The sequence below is a fragment of the Scyliorhinus canicula genome, chromosome 20, assembly GCF_902713615.1.
Source record: "Scyliorhinus canicula chromosome 20, sScyCan1.1, whole genome shotgun sequence".
Taxonomy (NCBI): Eukaryota; Metazoa; Chordata; class Chondrichthyes; order Carcharhiniformes; family Scyliorhinidae; genus Scyliorhinus; species Scyliorhinus canicula.
In genome coordinates this window covers 80239879-80255265 of record NC_052165.1, presented here as the reverse complement: position 1 = coordinate 80255265, position 15387 = coordinate 80239879, and the positions used below count along the sequence as shown (strand labels likewise).

General features: G+C 48.3%; 1 protein-coding gene across 1 annotated transcript in view; it reads right to left on the bottom strand.

The window, feature by feature from the left end:
- creb3l2 (cAMP responsive element binding protein 3-like 2) overlaps positions 1–15387 on the bottom strand; it is a 112683-nt gene that overhangs the window by 75719 nt on the left and 21577 nt on the right. The gene's annotated exons all lie outside the window — the stretch shown is intronic.

Sequence of the window (15387 nt, the reverse complement as noted above, 5' to 3'; positions counted from 1 at the left end):
AGGCTTAGAGATCAGCTGTCTTTGCAAACACTGAATCTGCTATTGGAGTTACCCAAGCTGACAGCCTCCGCTTTCCTGCTGTCAGCTGGAACCTAGTAGCACTGTGGACAAGGACTGAGTGAAGAAATTCTGAATGGATCCAAACTATAAATGCACTCGGCAATTCACTTAGTTGCTAGATTGCAACAGTTGGTGAGGGAACCAACAAGAGAGAAAAACATACTTGACCTAATCCTCATCAACCTGCCTGCTGCATATGACAAGGCTGAAGCATTTGCGACAATCTTCAGCTGGAAGTGCCGAATGGGATGTCCCATTTAGGCCTTCTTCGGAGGTACCCAGCATCACAGATGTCAGTCTTCGTTCAATTCGATTCACTCTAAGTGATATCAAGAAACGGCTGAAGCACTGGAAACTGCAAAGGGCCTGACAATATTCTGGCAATTGTACTGAACTTGCCGCACCTCTAGCCAAGCTATTCCGCCACGGTCATCTATCTGGCAATGTGGAAAATGTCCCAGGTGTGTCCTGTCTATAAAGAACAGAACAAATCCAACCCAACCAATTAGTGCTCCATCAGTCTACTCCCTATCATCAGTGAAGTGATAAAAAAGAAAGGGTCTAGAAGGACAAGGACAGCAGATACCTGGAAACACCACCACCAGGAGGTTCCCCTCCAAGCCACTTACCATCCTGACTTGGAAATATATCGCCATGCCTTCACTGTCGCTGGGTCAAAATCCTAGAATTCCCTCCCTAACCACACTGTGGATGCATCTATATTTCAGGGACCTGCAGTGGTTCAAGAAGGCACCTTGTAATGGCCGACTAGGGATGGGCAATAAATGCTGGCCTAACCAGCGATGCCTACATCCAAAGATTTTCTATAGAATTCCTACAGTGCAGGAGGCCATTCAGCCCATCGAGTCTGCCTCCATCCTCTGAAAGAGCATCTTACCAAAGTTCAGTCCCCCGCCTTCATCCCTGCAATCCCACCTGACCTACACATCTGAGGGGCAATTCAACATAGCCAATCCATCTTTGGACTGTGGAAGGAAACCGGAGCACCCGGAGGAATACCACACAGACACAAACTCCACACAGTCACCCAAGGCTGGAATTGAACCCAGGTTTCTGGCGCTGCGAATACCGGAGCTGGAACTGAACAGTCCGTGAGCAATGGTGGGAATTCATTCCAATGCTAGTCTTTTTTTTTATTAATTTGAGGAAGTGGGTGTCGCTGGCTATGTCCATCTCAAATTGCCCTAGAGGCTGGTGGTGGTAAGCTGCATTCTGGGTCATGTAGATACATCCGCAGTGCTGTTAGGGAAGAAGTTCCAGATTTTGACCTAGCGACAGTGAAGGAACGGTGATATATTTCCAAATCAGGATGGTGAGCAACTTAGAGGGGAACCTCCACATGATGGCGTTCCCATTTGTTTGCTGCTTCTAGATGGTAGTCAGTGATCATGTGTTTGGAAGATGCTGCCCAAGGAACCTTGGTGAGTTCCTGCAGTCCATCTTGTAGATGGTACACACGACTGCCACTGTTCATCAGAGTAAATGTTTGTAGAAGCAATGAGAATCAAGCGGGCTGCTTTGTCCTGGATAATGTCAAACTTCTTGAGTGTTGTTGGAGCTGCAGAGTATCCATCACACATCTGACTTGTGCCTTTTAGGTGGTGTATCGGCTTTGAAGAGTAAGGTGGTGGGCTATTCACCGAAGTATTCCTAGCCTCTTACCTGGTCTTGTAGCCACAGTATTTATATGGCTAATGCAATTAAGTTTCTAGTCAATGGTAACACCCAGGGTGTTGTCAGGGATTCAGCGATGGTAATGCCATTGAATACCAAAGCAAAAAGAATCAAATCAATCGTTTTAAAACAATATAGGGAAAGGCAACATAAAATATAACATTTTAACCACATAACTACAAGGCAATGAAAATTTCCAACAAGGGAGAGACTAATCACCTTCCCTTGACATTCAATGAAATTTCAATCACGGAATCCCCCAAGAATATTCTGGGGTCACCATAGACCAGATGCGTATCAAAAACTTAAGAAGACCAAGCATTTGCCTTCAAGAGCAACTCAAGAGGTTGGGTTTCCTGTGGCCATCGATCACCTCCTGACTCCATAAAGCCATCCAGCTGCCAGGTACAAGTCAGGGATGTGATGATTGCTCTCCACTTATCTGGAATAGGACAGTTCCAAAACAAGAAACTCAACATCTTCCAGGGAAAAGGAACCCACGAGATCAGCACTCCGTCCACATTCTTTTTTAATTTGTTCATGGGATGGGATGTTGACAAGGCCAGCATTTGTTGCTATCCCTTAACTGCCCTCTGGAAAGTGTCGGTTAGTCATTTTCTTGAACTGCTGCAATCCATGTGGTGCAGGTAAATCCACAATTCTGTTACAAAGGGAGACCCACGATTCTGAGCCAGTGCGTGCAGGCGCAGTGATATAATTCCAAATCGGGATGGTGTGTCACTTGGAGGGAATTTTGCTGGTGGTGGTGTTCCCTTGTTGTAAAGGTCAAGGGTTTAGTTGTCCCTGGGGAGTTGTTGCAGTGCATCTTATAGATGATGCACACTTCAGCCATAGTGCAACATTGGTAGAGGGTGTAAGTGCTTATAAGGTGATAGATGAGGTGCTGATCAAGCAAGCTGCTTTAGCTTGGATGGTATCAAGTTTCTCAAATATTGTTGGATCTCCACTCATCCAGGCAAGTGGAGAATATTCCATTACACTTCTGACTTGTTCCTTTAGATTGCGGACTTTGGGGATTCAGGAGGCGGGTTACACCACAGAATTCCCAGCCGCTGCACTGCTCTAGTATTTATGTAGATAATAGTTAGGTTTCTGGTCAATCGTAATTTCCAGGACATTAATACTGGAGGATTTCCCAATGTAACGCCATGTTACTTGCTACTTATTAAGCCATGCTTGAAGGTTGTCTTGGTATTGCTGAGCATAGGTAGGGATTATTTCATTATCTGAGAAGTTAAAAATAGACCTGAACTCTATGCAGCAAACATTACCCGCAGCTGAAGATGGTTGAATCAAAGACACCACCCTGAAGGAACAGCTGCAGTGTTGTCCTGGTGCCGAGGTGATTGGCCTCAAACAACCACAACAATCTTCCTTTGTGCTGGGTACGATTCCAGCCAGTACAGCATATTCCTCTATTCCCAGTTACTCGGGTTCCTTGATGCCACACTTGGTCAAAGGCTGCCCAGATGTCAAGGGCAGTCATTCTCACCTCTGGAATTCAGTTCTTTTGTCCATGTTTGGATCAAGGATGTAAAGAGGTCTGGAACTGACTGCCCATCGGTGAGTGGCTTGTTGCTACGTGCTGCTGGACAGCACCGTCGAAAACATCTCCCATCACACCACTGATTGAGCAAATGGATGGGATGGTGGTTGCCCAGATTGGATTTGTTCTGCTTTTTGTGGACTGGCACACCCGGGTCGTTTCCCACATTGTCATGTACGCCAATATTGTAGCTTTACTGAAACAGCTTGGCAAGGGGCGCAGCAAGTTCTGGAGCATTGTCTTCAGTGCTGCCCATAGCCTGTGCTGAACACAAGTGTGCTCAACCATTTCACTATCACATGTAGGAATCAAACTGAGGGGTGGTAGATAGAGTGGACGATCAGAGACTATTTCCTCGGGTGGATGTAGCTATTACAAGGGGGCATAACTATAAGATTCAGGGTGGGAGATATAGGAGGGATATCCGAGGTAGGTTCTTTACTCAGAGAGTGGTTAGGGTGTGGAATGGACTGCCTGCTGTGATAGTGAGTCGGACACTTTAGGAGCTTTCAAGCGGTTATTGGATAGGCACATGGAGCACACCAGAATGACATGGAGTGGGATAGCTTGATCTTGGTTTCGGACAATGCTCGGCACAACATCGAGGGCCGAAGGGCCTGTTCTGTGCTGTACTGTTCTATGTTCTAACTGGTTGAAACTGGTAACTGTGATGTTGGAGACCCTAGGAAGAGGCAGAGATGGGTTATTCTTTGGGCTCTGGTTGATGATGGTTGCAAATGCTTCAGCCTTGTCTTTTGCACTGATGTGCTAGTCTCCACCATCATTGAGAATGAGAATGCTTGTTGAATCTCCTCCTCTGGTTAGTTGTTTAATTGCCCATCATCATTCCTGATGAGATATGGCGAGGCCCGTGTTTTGCTTTGATCTGTTGGTTGCAAGATTGCTTAGCTCAGTCTATAGTATGACTGCAAGCGTACTAGACAGCAAGCGGTGTAGCTTCACCACCTGGGCACCTCACTTTTAGGTATGCGTAATGCTGGCAGCACGGTGGCATAGTGGGTTAGCCCTGCTGCTTCACGGCGCCGAGGTCCCAGGTTCGAAACGGGCTCTGGGTCAGTGTCCGTGTGGAGTTTGCACATTCTCCCCGTGTTTGCGTGGGTTCCGCCCCCACAACCCAAAGACGTGCAGGGTAGGTGGATTAGCCACGCTAAATTGCCCCTTAATTGGAAAAAATGAATTGGGACTTAAATTTATTTTTTAAAAGTATGCGTAATGCTGTTCTTGCACTCCTCATTGAACCAGGTTGCCCCTTTTCCTAGAGTGAATGCCTAGGTTACAGATTGCACTGAAAAATAATTCAATGCCTCATGGAAGCCCAGTTTTGAGTTGCGAGATTAGTTCTCTATCTATCCCATTTTATATGTTGGTGTTGGCTCACAAAAGAGAGAGGTGTGAAGATGGGACTTTGGCCTGGATCGTCATGCTCAAGGTGGGGGGGGGGGGGAGTTTGGTAAACCTTCTGCTCGGTGTCTGCCTGCCTCTGGAGTAGGTGCCCGCAAAGGCAGGATCTTCACTGCAGGGGGCTGGGTGCCCGCCCCGGTGCGATGAGACTTCCTTTGCCCTCCGATAATTAAAACACAAAGGACTTTCAAGCCCATGCGTCTCATACCCTCTCACCAACAAACATTTCCCATGTCCAAGAACAAAGAACAGTACAGCACAGGAAAAGGCCCTTCGGCCCTCCAAGCCTGTGCCGACCATGTTGCCTGTCGAAAATAAAATCTTCTACACTTCCTGGGTCCGTATCCCTCTATTCTCATCCTATTCATGTATTTGTCAAGATGCCCCTTAAACGTCACTATCGACCCTGCTTCCACCACCTCCTCCAGCAGCGAGTTCCAGGCACCCACTACCCTCTGTGTAAAAAAACTTGCCTCGTACATCTCCTCTAAACCTTGCCCCTCGCACCTTAAACCCCCTAGTAATTGACCCCGCTACCCTGGGGAAAAAGTCCAATCCATCCTCATGTCCCCTCAAGGCCCTTATGTCAGGCTCAGTCCTGACATTCACCTCATATGGCCCTTCATGCCCCCAATGTCTGTCTAGCCACCCCTACGGCCTCGCATGACCCCTATGCCAAGCTATGGCACTTCCTTACCCGTTGACTGACCTACTGTCTGACTTCTGGAACCAATTAACCCACAGTGTATTGTAAAATATTTGAAGAGGTAGACCACTCATACTTGCCTAAGTAAAGAAGTTACGGAAAGTATTAAACTTAAGAAAAAGCATATAACTGCACAAAAAGATGAGGGGAAGGTAAGAATATAAAGAACGCAGAGAATGACTGAAATTACGAGTATGAGAGGAAGCTAGCAAACAGATAGCAAGAGTTTCTACAGGTATTTAAAAATAAAGAGAGTAAGTAAAGTATGTTGGTTCTCTGGAGTGAGAATGTGGATATAATAATAGATAATAAGGAAATGGCAGATGAAATGAACAAATATTTTGCTTCTGTCTTCACTGTAGAGGATACAATAAATATTCTAGTATTAGCTGTAAATCAGGAGGTGGAAGGAAGAGAGGAACTTGGTGAAATTTCTATCACCAGGGAAGCAGTACTGAGCAACCTGATGGAGCTGTGGACTGACAAGTTCCTGGGTCTTGTTGGACATCATCCTAGGGTCTTAAAAGAGTGGCTCATGAGATAGTAAATGCATTGGTGTTAATTTTCCTCAATTCACTAGGTTCTGGAAAGGCTCCACCACACTGGAAAGTAGAAATATAACCCTTTGGGTGGGATCTTCTGACCTTGTCACTCACGCTCAAGCGAAACGAGGCTGGTGAATAGCGGGAGGGGCCAAAAATGGAAACCGCCCCAGATGCCAAACAGTTTACGATGCAACCAGCCTGCTCCCGTAGGCGAAACTGAGATCCTGTCTTAGCGTGGTGAGAAACCAATTATCATCATTTAAGCCCTATTCCCATACAATTAACGGGAGTGACCCCTTATCCAACGGCCTCCTGTCATTCAGCGGCCTCCCCAGCAAACGCTGGCGGCGATTAGTACTCCTTTTGAAAAACGTGAACCTGGTGGAAGGACTTCTGTGGTGAGCTGTGGAGATGAGTAGCCATCTTCGCTCACAGGCAAAGAGCCCGGGAGCGCTGGTGCTCGACGAGGAAATGGTGGACCCTCGGCTGGGAATGAGGGGATCCTCCGCAGGGATGGGCTACCAACGCTGCACCACCATGTCAACACCTGGATCATGTGTACCCTTTCCGGGGGTAACTCTTGTCCCTGTCCATCTGCTCCACCGACCACCCATAACCCCCTCCGACTGCCGAAGCTTCTGGCTACATGGCTGAAGTCTTTTCCTAATAGGGAATTGGCTATCGTGGTTAAGTGAGCACTTCGCACAACCCAAGTGTATTCCTGTGGCTGGGTGGGCTATGTAGCATGCAGGAGTCATCACCTGGCATCCCAAATAGACCACGATGCCTGGACAGTACACCTGAACACTGCAGGAGGCAACACTACACATACAACATCTGAACATCCAGGGGATAGGACAAAGCTCCGGGGGACATGTCCACGGCCAGAAGGTGGATGAGTGCCATGGGGAGGGGACCAGCGCCCGGTCCAGTTGATGTTGTGAGTGGGTGTCTGGGGTACAAGGTCTGGGGTTCGGTGAGGAGGCCCGCTGCCGCCTGATGTGCGTAGACAGGGCGTTCCAGGTAGGGGCAAGGGGATCAGTGGGGGTATGGAGGGTCTGGCTTTGGAGCCACTGCTGTTTTGTCAGTCTACCACCATCTCGCAATGCCTTACAGATATTGAACTCTATGGCAGGGATGTTGGACGCAGAGGTTTCCAGTAGTGCTGGTGCTATGCCATGCGGCCAGACACCGGAGAAGGCGGCAGCAGCAGTGTCTGCAGATACTCGAGGCAGTGGTTCATGTGCCGGACCCTGCCACACACCCCGAGGACCCGGCCGCCCATCAGGATAGGGAGGGACCCAGAGGGGGAGTCTTGCTACGGACAAGGTGAACAGGTGGTGGACAGCGTGTGCCTCAGGAGGCTCCGTCTCAACAAGGAGACAGTGTGGCACCTGTGCCATATCCACGTCAACTGGGCACCATGTGGAGGACGAGGACACCCACTCACAGTGGCTGTCAAGGTCACTGCAGCCACGGAATCATTTCAAGGCTTGAGCAGGGACCCGTGTGATATCGCACAGGCCACAGCCCACAGGTGCATCATGCAGGTCATGAATGCCCTGCATGCCCAGACAGAAGACTTAATCCACTTTGACATGGACCAGGCCCAACAGGATGCCCGAAGACCAAGTTTCACTGCCATGCCGGGATGCCCCAGGTCCAGGGAGTCATAGATGCCACGCCATGTTGCCCTACGCACACCGGGCCATCTGGAAGTGCCCTACGTTAACTGAAAGGGGCACCACACCCTCAACACACAACTCCAGATGAAGATAATGCGCATGTGTGCACCCTTCCCGGGGAGTGTGCACGACAGCTATATCCTGGGGCAGACGGTCATCTCCGCCCTCTTCGAGGAGCACCCCAGGATGGCTGGTTGGCTCCTTGGGGATAAGGAATATCCGCTAAGGACCTGGCTAATGACACCAGTACAGACGGCGGAGACTGAAGCAGAGACCGGCAACAACGCTGCCCGTGCAGACACCCGGGCGGTCATTGAGCGGTGCATCGGTCTCCTCAAGATGCGGTTCCGATGCCTCGACCGCTCTGGAGGTGCATTCCAGTACACTGCCTGGAGGGTCGTCCGCTTTGTTGTGGTCTTCTGTGTCCTCCACAATGTGGCACAGCAGCGGGGCGGCGAGCTGGAGGTTGGTGATGAGGAACGTGGCCATCTCGGAGGAGGAGGGGGATGGGGAGGAGGATGATGAAGCACTGGACCAGTAGGGACTGGAGAACAAGGCCGGAGAGGAACCTAGGCCCAGCCATGGGCTGCAGGACAGGCGGCAGCGGTGAGGGGCCGAAAGTCCGGAGCACCAGGGAGGCCCTAATACTCGCCCGATTCACTTAGTGCGTGGCCTGCTCCATCGTCGCAACCTTACCCTGGGAGGATGGGAATTAGGGGGTGGGTATGTGTCACATCACTCCAGGGTGCTGGGGCTGTCCGTGTCACTGTCGAGAGCAGGGGGGTGAAGATAACCCCCATCGATCTATGCTACAGTCTGACCCCTGCCTGTCTGCTGAGTGCTCACTCACACGTGATGCATTGCGGAACCATGCCACTGGTCGTGCTCAAGCGTGTGTATTGTTCAGTATAGGTCCCCACTCTCCCGATGGTACAGTCCACCCCCCCCCCCCCCGCCCCCTACCTACCCCGTCCCCCCGGTGCCCGATGTGCTTTGCCCTCCTAGCTCTACCGCTACGTCTAGGTGTTTCCCCAGGATGCACATCTGACGTGGAGGCAGCCAGCTGCATCTCATGGCCTTCGATGCCCCGGCGAGTGTCCTCTAGGGGTCAGAGGACGCCAGCTCACCTGGTGCCGGCACATGCACAGCCGTGCTGCCCTGTCCCATGTGCCGACTCCGAGATGCGGCCTCATCAGAGGTGCGGAACTCGGGAGAGCTGGTGGCCGCCATCGCCACCCCATGGGACGGGCCCGGGTTGGCACTCGGCACTCCCTTCTCCCGGTCGGTGCCCATATGGCCCAGGGGTTCAGCTTGGGACGGCTGCTCCTGTATCCATCAGCCTGGCACTGTCAAGTACCTGGGTGGCATTGCCAAGCCAGCAGGAGCTTGGGTGTCACTGCAAGGGTGCCTGGGTGCTATTGCAAAGGGGGGGCCATGCTCATGATATGAAGGTGGAGGTCCAAGTGTGGGGGAGTGCAGGGCAGGTAATTAGGGGCCCATGGGAGGTTGGGGGGGCCTGAAGAGGGGGGACCCCCAGGGACCCCATGGCAGGCTGTCCTCACTTAGGGGATGAGGGGTGTGCCCATGTGATTGGAGGGTGACATTTCCAATGGGTGGAGGGTGTGGGGGACCCACAAGCTCACTTCGAGATCGCCCTTGCAAAATAGCGGCCCAGCTCTGAATTCAGCTCAGCCGTCTAAATAAAATTCTAAGTGTGGGCTGAACCGGTGAGAAACTCTTCAGGGACCAAAAAACTGACTCGGGTGTCATTGAATAGCAGTGGGGAACTCGCCAGCAGAGCTGCCAAGAAACACCCTGAAAAACCAGCCACAAATTAATTTAGAAATGTTTCCAGAGAATCGCGCCCTACATTTAACCAATTTACGAGAGTTGTGCTGTGGATAGAGGGGAGCCTGTAGATGTACTGTATTTACATTTCCAGGAAATATTTGATAAGTATGCCATATCAAAGGTTATTGTAAAAAATAAAAGCTGCAGGGGGTAGCCTATTAACCTGGATTAAAGATTGACTTCAGGCAGGAAACATCAATATGTCCATGTCTAATTGGCAAGATGTTGACCAATGGAGTCCTGCAGAGGGATCTGTGCTGCAGCCTCAACTTTTCAGAATTTACATCAATGAGTTGGATGAGGGGAATGAAAGTATGGTAGCTAAATTTTCAGATGACAGAGAGATAGGAAAGTACGTTGTTAAAAAGACATACGGAGTTTGCGGATGGATACAGTTAGGTTGAGTGAGTGGGCAGAAATCTGGCAGACGGAGTATAATGTAAGAAATTGGCAGGAAGAATAAAAGGCAGAGTATTACTTAAATGGAGAATGGGTGCAGAATTCTGAGGTACAGGAGGATTTAGGTGTTGTTGTGCGTGAGTCACAAAAAGCTAGTGTCCGGGTCCGGTAAATAATTAAAAAGGTTAACAGAATGCTATCCTTGATTATGAGTGGAACTGAACATAACAGTAAGGATGTTAAGCTTCAGTTGAGACCACATCTTGAATAACGTGTGGAGTTTTACTCTCCTTGTAAGCAATTGCATTGGAGGCGGTTCAGAGGTTTACTAGATCGATACCTAGAATGAGTCTTTTGAGGATAGGTTAGACAGATGGGGTTGTTTCCACTGGAGTTTAGAAGGGTGAGGGATGGCTTGACTGAAGTAAATAAGATCCTGACCTGTCTTGACAAGGTGGATGTGGAAAAGATGTTTCCTCTTGTGGGCTAGTCCAGAACTAAGGGGCAAAGTTTTAAAATTAGGGGCTGTCCTTTTAGGACAAGAGATGAGGAAATGTTTTTTTTTCCTCAGGAGGGTTGTGCAATTTTGGAACTCTGCCTCAGAAGGCAGGAGGGGGAGTCACTGAATATTTTTCAAGGCAGAGGTAGATTGATTCCCTGCCTAACAATAATCTAATCATGGGTAGATGGGATGCAGAATTCAAAACACAAACACAGCAGCCATGGTTTTATTGAACGGTTGAGGGCTCAAGGAGCCAAAAAGCCTACCTCTGCTCTTATTTGGTATACTCATAACACTGGCAGCGACTGGATGCCCAAGATAAGCATTCTATTTTTCGGTGAAATTATTTGGCACAAAAATAAAACAAATTAGATTGTAGTAATGTTCTTTTAGTTTATTGGAGCTCAATGCGTTTGAAGTTACACCAAGTACATCTGGCAGAGTTAATGTAAAACTGAAGCACACACAGCAAGCATTGCAAAGTCAATCCACAACTGTTAACAACAGACTCTTGCAAAGGTTCTCAACCAAGAATGTTGGCCAAAGTAATATTTTTGTTTTAGGGCCATTATAAATAGGCACCGGTCCTCACACTGCGCATGCAGTACAGTGAAATCACTAGAAAGTGGATGCCGATTAGCAGTGCAATGTTTAAAAAGGGGAAGCACTGTAAAGAGGTAAAGGATGCACATGGATACAGGCAGCGGATGAGGGAAATCAGAGCAACTCACTGGGAGACAGTTCCCCTCTGGGTAGGGAGATGTTATCGGGACAAGCTGCATTCCAGTCCTTCCTGCACCATCACCATTCCTGCAGCCCTGCCTACCCCATGGGACCAGCCTCTGCTACCTTCCCCTGTCCAGTCTCCGATTGTGATGGAGTCACTGTTTAATCATCTATGGCCAGCCGCTCCCAAGGTGTGAGACAGGTCAGTCAATGACTCATCAAGCACCTCCACAGAACGTGCAATTAATATGGTGCAGGTTCACACTCTGACTGTTCAAGCGTTCTCTCAATAGGAGGTAAAAACAAATTACTGCAACAGTACATGCACACACTAGAAAACAGGTAACAAAGAACAATACAGCAGAGGTACAGGTCCTATGGCCCTCCAAGCCTGCGGCGACCATGGTACTGCCTAAACTAAAACCGTATGCACAGACGGAGTCCGTATACTTCCATTCCCACCCTATTCATATATTTGTCCAGATGCCCCTTAAATGCCGCTATTGTATCAGCTCCCACCACCTCCCCAGGCAGCGCGTTCCATATATTTACCACCCTCTGTGTAAAAAAACTTGCTTCGCACATCTGTTCTAAACTTTTCCCCAGGCACTTTAAACCCATGTCCCCTAGTACTTGACTCTCCTACCCGAAGAAAGAGGATCTGACCATCCACTCTGTCCATGCCATCATAATCTTTTAGACCTCTATCGGGTCGTCTCTTAATCTCCGTCTGTGCATACGGTTTTAGTTTAGGTGAGAACAGATCGAGTTTAGCTAACCTCTCCTCATAGCTAATAATGCCCTCCATACCAGGCAACATCCTAGTAAACCGCTTCTGTACCCTCTCCAAGCATCCACATCCTTCTGGGAGTGTGGCTACCAGAATTGTATATAATATTCCAAATGAGGCCGAACTGAAGCACACATGACTGAAGTACAGCTGCAACATGACTTGCCAATTTTTATATTCAATGCCCTGACCGATGAAGGCCAGCATGATGTATGCCTTCCTGACCACCTTATCCACATGCATTGACACTTTCAGTGATTGGTGGATATGCACACCCAGATCTCTCTGCCTGTCAGTACTCGCAAGAGTTCTACCATTTATTGTGTAATTCCTCCATGCATTGGACCTTCCAAAGTGCATTAGCTCACACTTGTCCAGATTAAACTTCATCTGCCATTTCTCTGCCCAAGACTCCAACCAGTTTATATCCTGCTGTATCCTCTGACAATCCTCTTCACTATCCACAACGCCACCAATTTTTGTGTCGTCTGCGAACTTACTAATCAGACCAGCTACATTTTCTTCCAAATCATTTAAATGCACCACAGCCGGAATAACCTCAGCCGGTACGGGAATTGAACCCGCGCTGTTGGCGTCATACTGCATCACGAACCAGCTGTCCAACCAATAAAGGATGAACATAACTATATACAGATATACATGACTAGCTGTAACTCAATCTAAACTATGAACATTCTATCTCTCTATTCTTGATTATGTATCTCTTGCATTATCATGTGGGTGGTACTGTTCCTCCTCTCGCACACATTAACCCTTTCAACCCTGAACAGCCTAATACTACAAACAAGAAGTTGGAATGGAATTTTTGTTGTGAACAATATACCGGTACAACTGTGAAATTTCAGGAGGTTTTACCAAATAGATGGTCTAACTTGTATCATGTGCTGTCTTTCCGTTTGATTATACAGATGGTGCTCAAAGCCAAATTGATGGAAGCCAAATATTACTTTAGAACATAGAACATTACAGCGCAGTACGGCCCTTTGGCCCTCGATGTTGCGCCGACCTGTGAAACCATCTGAAGCCTATCTGACCTACACTATTCCATTTTCATCCATATGTCTATCCAGTGACCACTTAAATGCCCTTAAATTTGGCGAGTCTACTACTGTTGCAGGCAGGGCGTTCCACACCCCTACTACTGTCTGAGTAAAGAAACTGCCTCTGACATCTGTCCTATATCTACCACCCCTCAATTTAAAGCTATGTCCCCTTGTGTTGGTCATCACCATCCGAGGAAAAAGACTCTCACTGTCCACCCTATCTAACCCTCTGACTATCTTATATGTCTCTATTAAGTCACCTCTCAGCCTTCTCCTCTCTAACGAAAACAACCTCAAGTCCCTGAGCCTTTCCTCGTAAGACCTTCCCTCCATACCAGGCAACATAGAACATAGAACAGGACAGCACAGAACAGGCCCTTCGGCCCTCGATGTTGTGCCGAGCAATGATCACCCTACTCAAACCCACGTATCCACCCTATACTCGTAACCCAACCCCACCCCCCCAACCTTACTTTTAGGACACTACGGGCAATTTAGCATGGCCAATCCACCTAACCTGCACATCTTTAGACTGTGGGAGGAAACCGGAGCACCCGGAGGAAACCCACGCACACACGGGGAGGACGTGCAGACTCCGCACAGACGGTGACCCAGCCGGGAACTGAACCTGGGACCCTGGAGCTGTGAAGCATTTATGCCAACCACCATGCCACCGTGCTGCCCCAAACATCCTAGTAAATCTCCTCTGAACCCTTTCCAAAGCTTCCACATCCTTCCTATAATGTGGTGACCAGAACTGCACGCAGTACTCCAGGAGTGGCCGCACCAGTTTTGTACAGCTGCAGCATGACCTTCTGGCTCTGAAACTCAATCCCCCTACTGATAAAGGCTATCACACCATATGCCTTCTTAACAGCCCTATTAACCTGGGTGGCAATTTTCAGGGATTTATGTACCTGGATGCCGAGATCTCTGTTCATCTACACTACCAAGAATCTTGCCATTAGCCCAGTACTCTGCATTCCTGTTACTCCTTCCAAAGTGAACCACCTCACACTTTTCCGCATTAAACTCCATCTGCCACCTCTCAGCCCAACTCTGCAGCTTATCTATGTCCCTCTGTATCCTATAACATCCTTCAGCACTATCCACAACTCCACCGACCTTCGTGTCATCTGCAAATTTACTAACCCATCCTTCTACACCCTCTTCCAGGTCATTTATAAAAATGACAAACAGCAGTGGCCCCAAAACAGATCCTTGCGGTACACCACTGGTAACTGAACTCCAGGATGAACATTTGCCATCAACCACCACCCTCTGTCTTCTTTCAGCTAGCCAATTACTGATCCAAACCGCTAAATCACCTTCAATTCCATACTTCCTTATTTTCTGCAATAGCCTACCGTGGGGAACCTTATCAAACGCCTTACTGAAATCCATATACACCACATCAACAGCTTTACCCTGATCCACCTGTTTGGTCACCTTCTCAAAAAACTCAATAAGGTTTGTGAGGCATGACCTACCCTTCACAAAACCGTGTTGACTATCGCTAATCAACTTGTTCTTTTCAAGATGATTATAAACCCTATCTCTTATAACCTTTTCCAACATTTTACCCACAACCGAAGTAAGGCTCACAGGTCTATAATTACCAGGGTTGTCTCTACTCCCCTTCTTGAACAAGGGGACAACATTTGCTATCCTCCAGTCTTCCGGCACTATTCCTGTCGACAAAGACAACATAAAGATCAAGGACAAAGGCTCTGCAATCTCCTCCCTGGCTTCCCAGAGAATCCTAGGATAAATCCCATCTGGCCCAGGGGACTCATCTATTTTTACACTTTCCAAAATTGCTAACACCTCCTCCTTCTGAACCTCAATCACATCTAGCCTGGTCGACTGTACCAGAGTATTCTCCTCAACAACATTGTCTTTCTCCAGTTTAAACACGGACGAAAAACATCCATTTAACGCTTCCCCTATCTCCTCTGATTCCACACACAACTTTCCACTACTATCCTTGATTGGCCCTAATCTTACTCTCGTCATTCTTTTGTTCCTGATATACCCATAGAAAGCCTTCGGGTTATCCTTGATCCTATCCACCAATGACTTTTCGTGTCCTCTCCTCTTTATTTTATTTTATTCCATTGCAAGTAAAGTTATTTTGGTTTATTTTGTTCCATTGCAAGTAAAAGAATTGAGTGTTCTCACTGTAATATCGTGCACGGGACCTACGAGGTGGGAATGTTTGTTTCCCCGTGCTCCTTGCAGAGTACGAATTACCCCGCTTCTGTCCCAATTACCCAGTGTATATAAGGTCGGCCAGTAAGGCACCGACCAGGAAAGAAACAGGTAGGGGTCTACCGGGAAGTGGATATATCTCGTTTGTAAATAAAATTATGGGC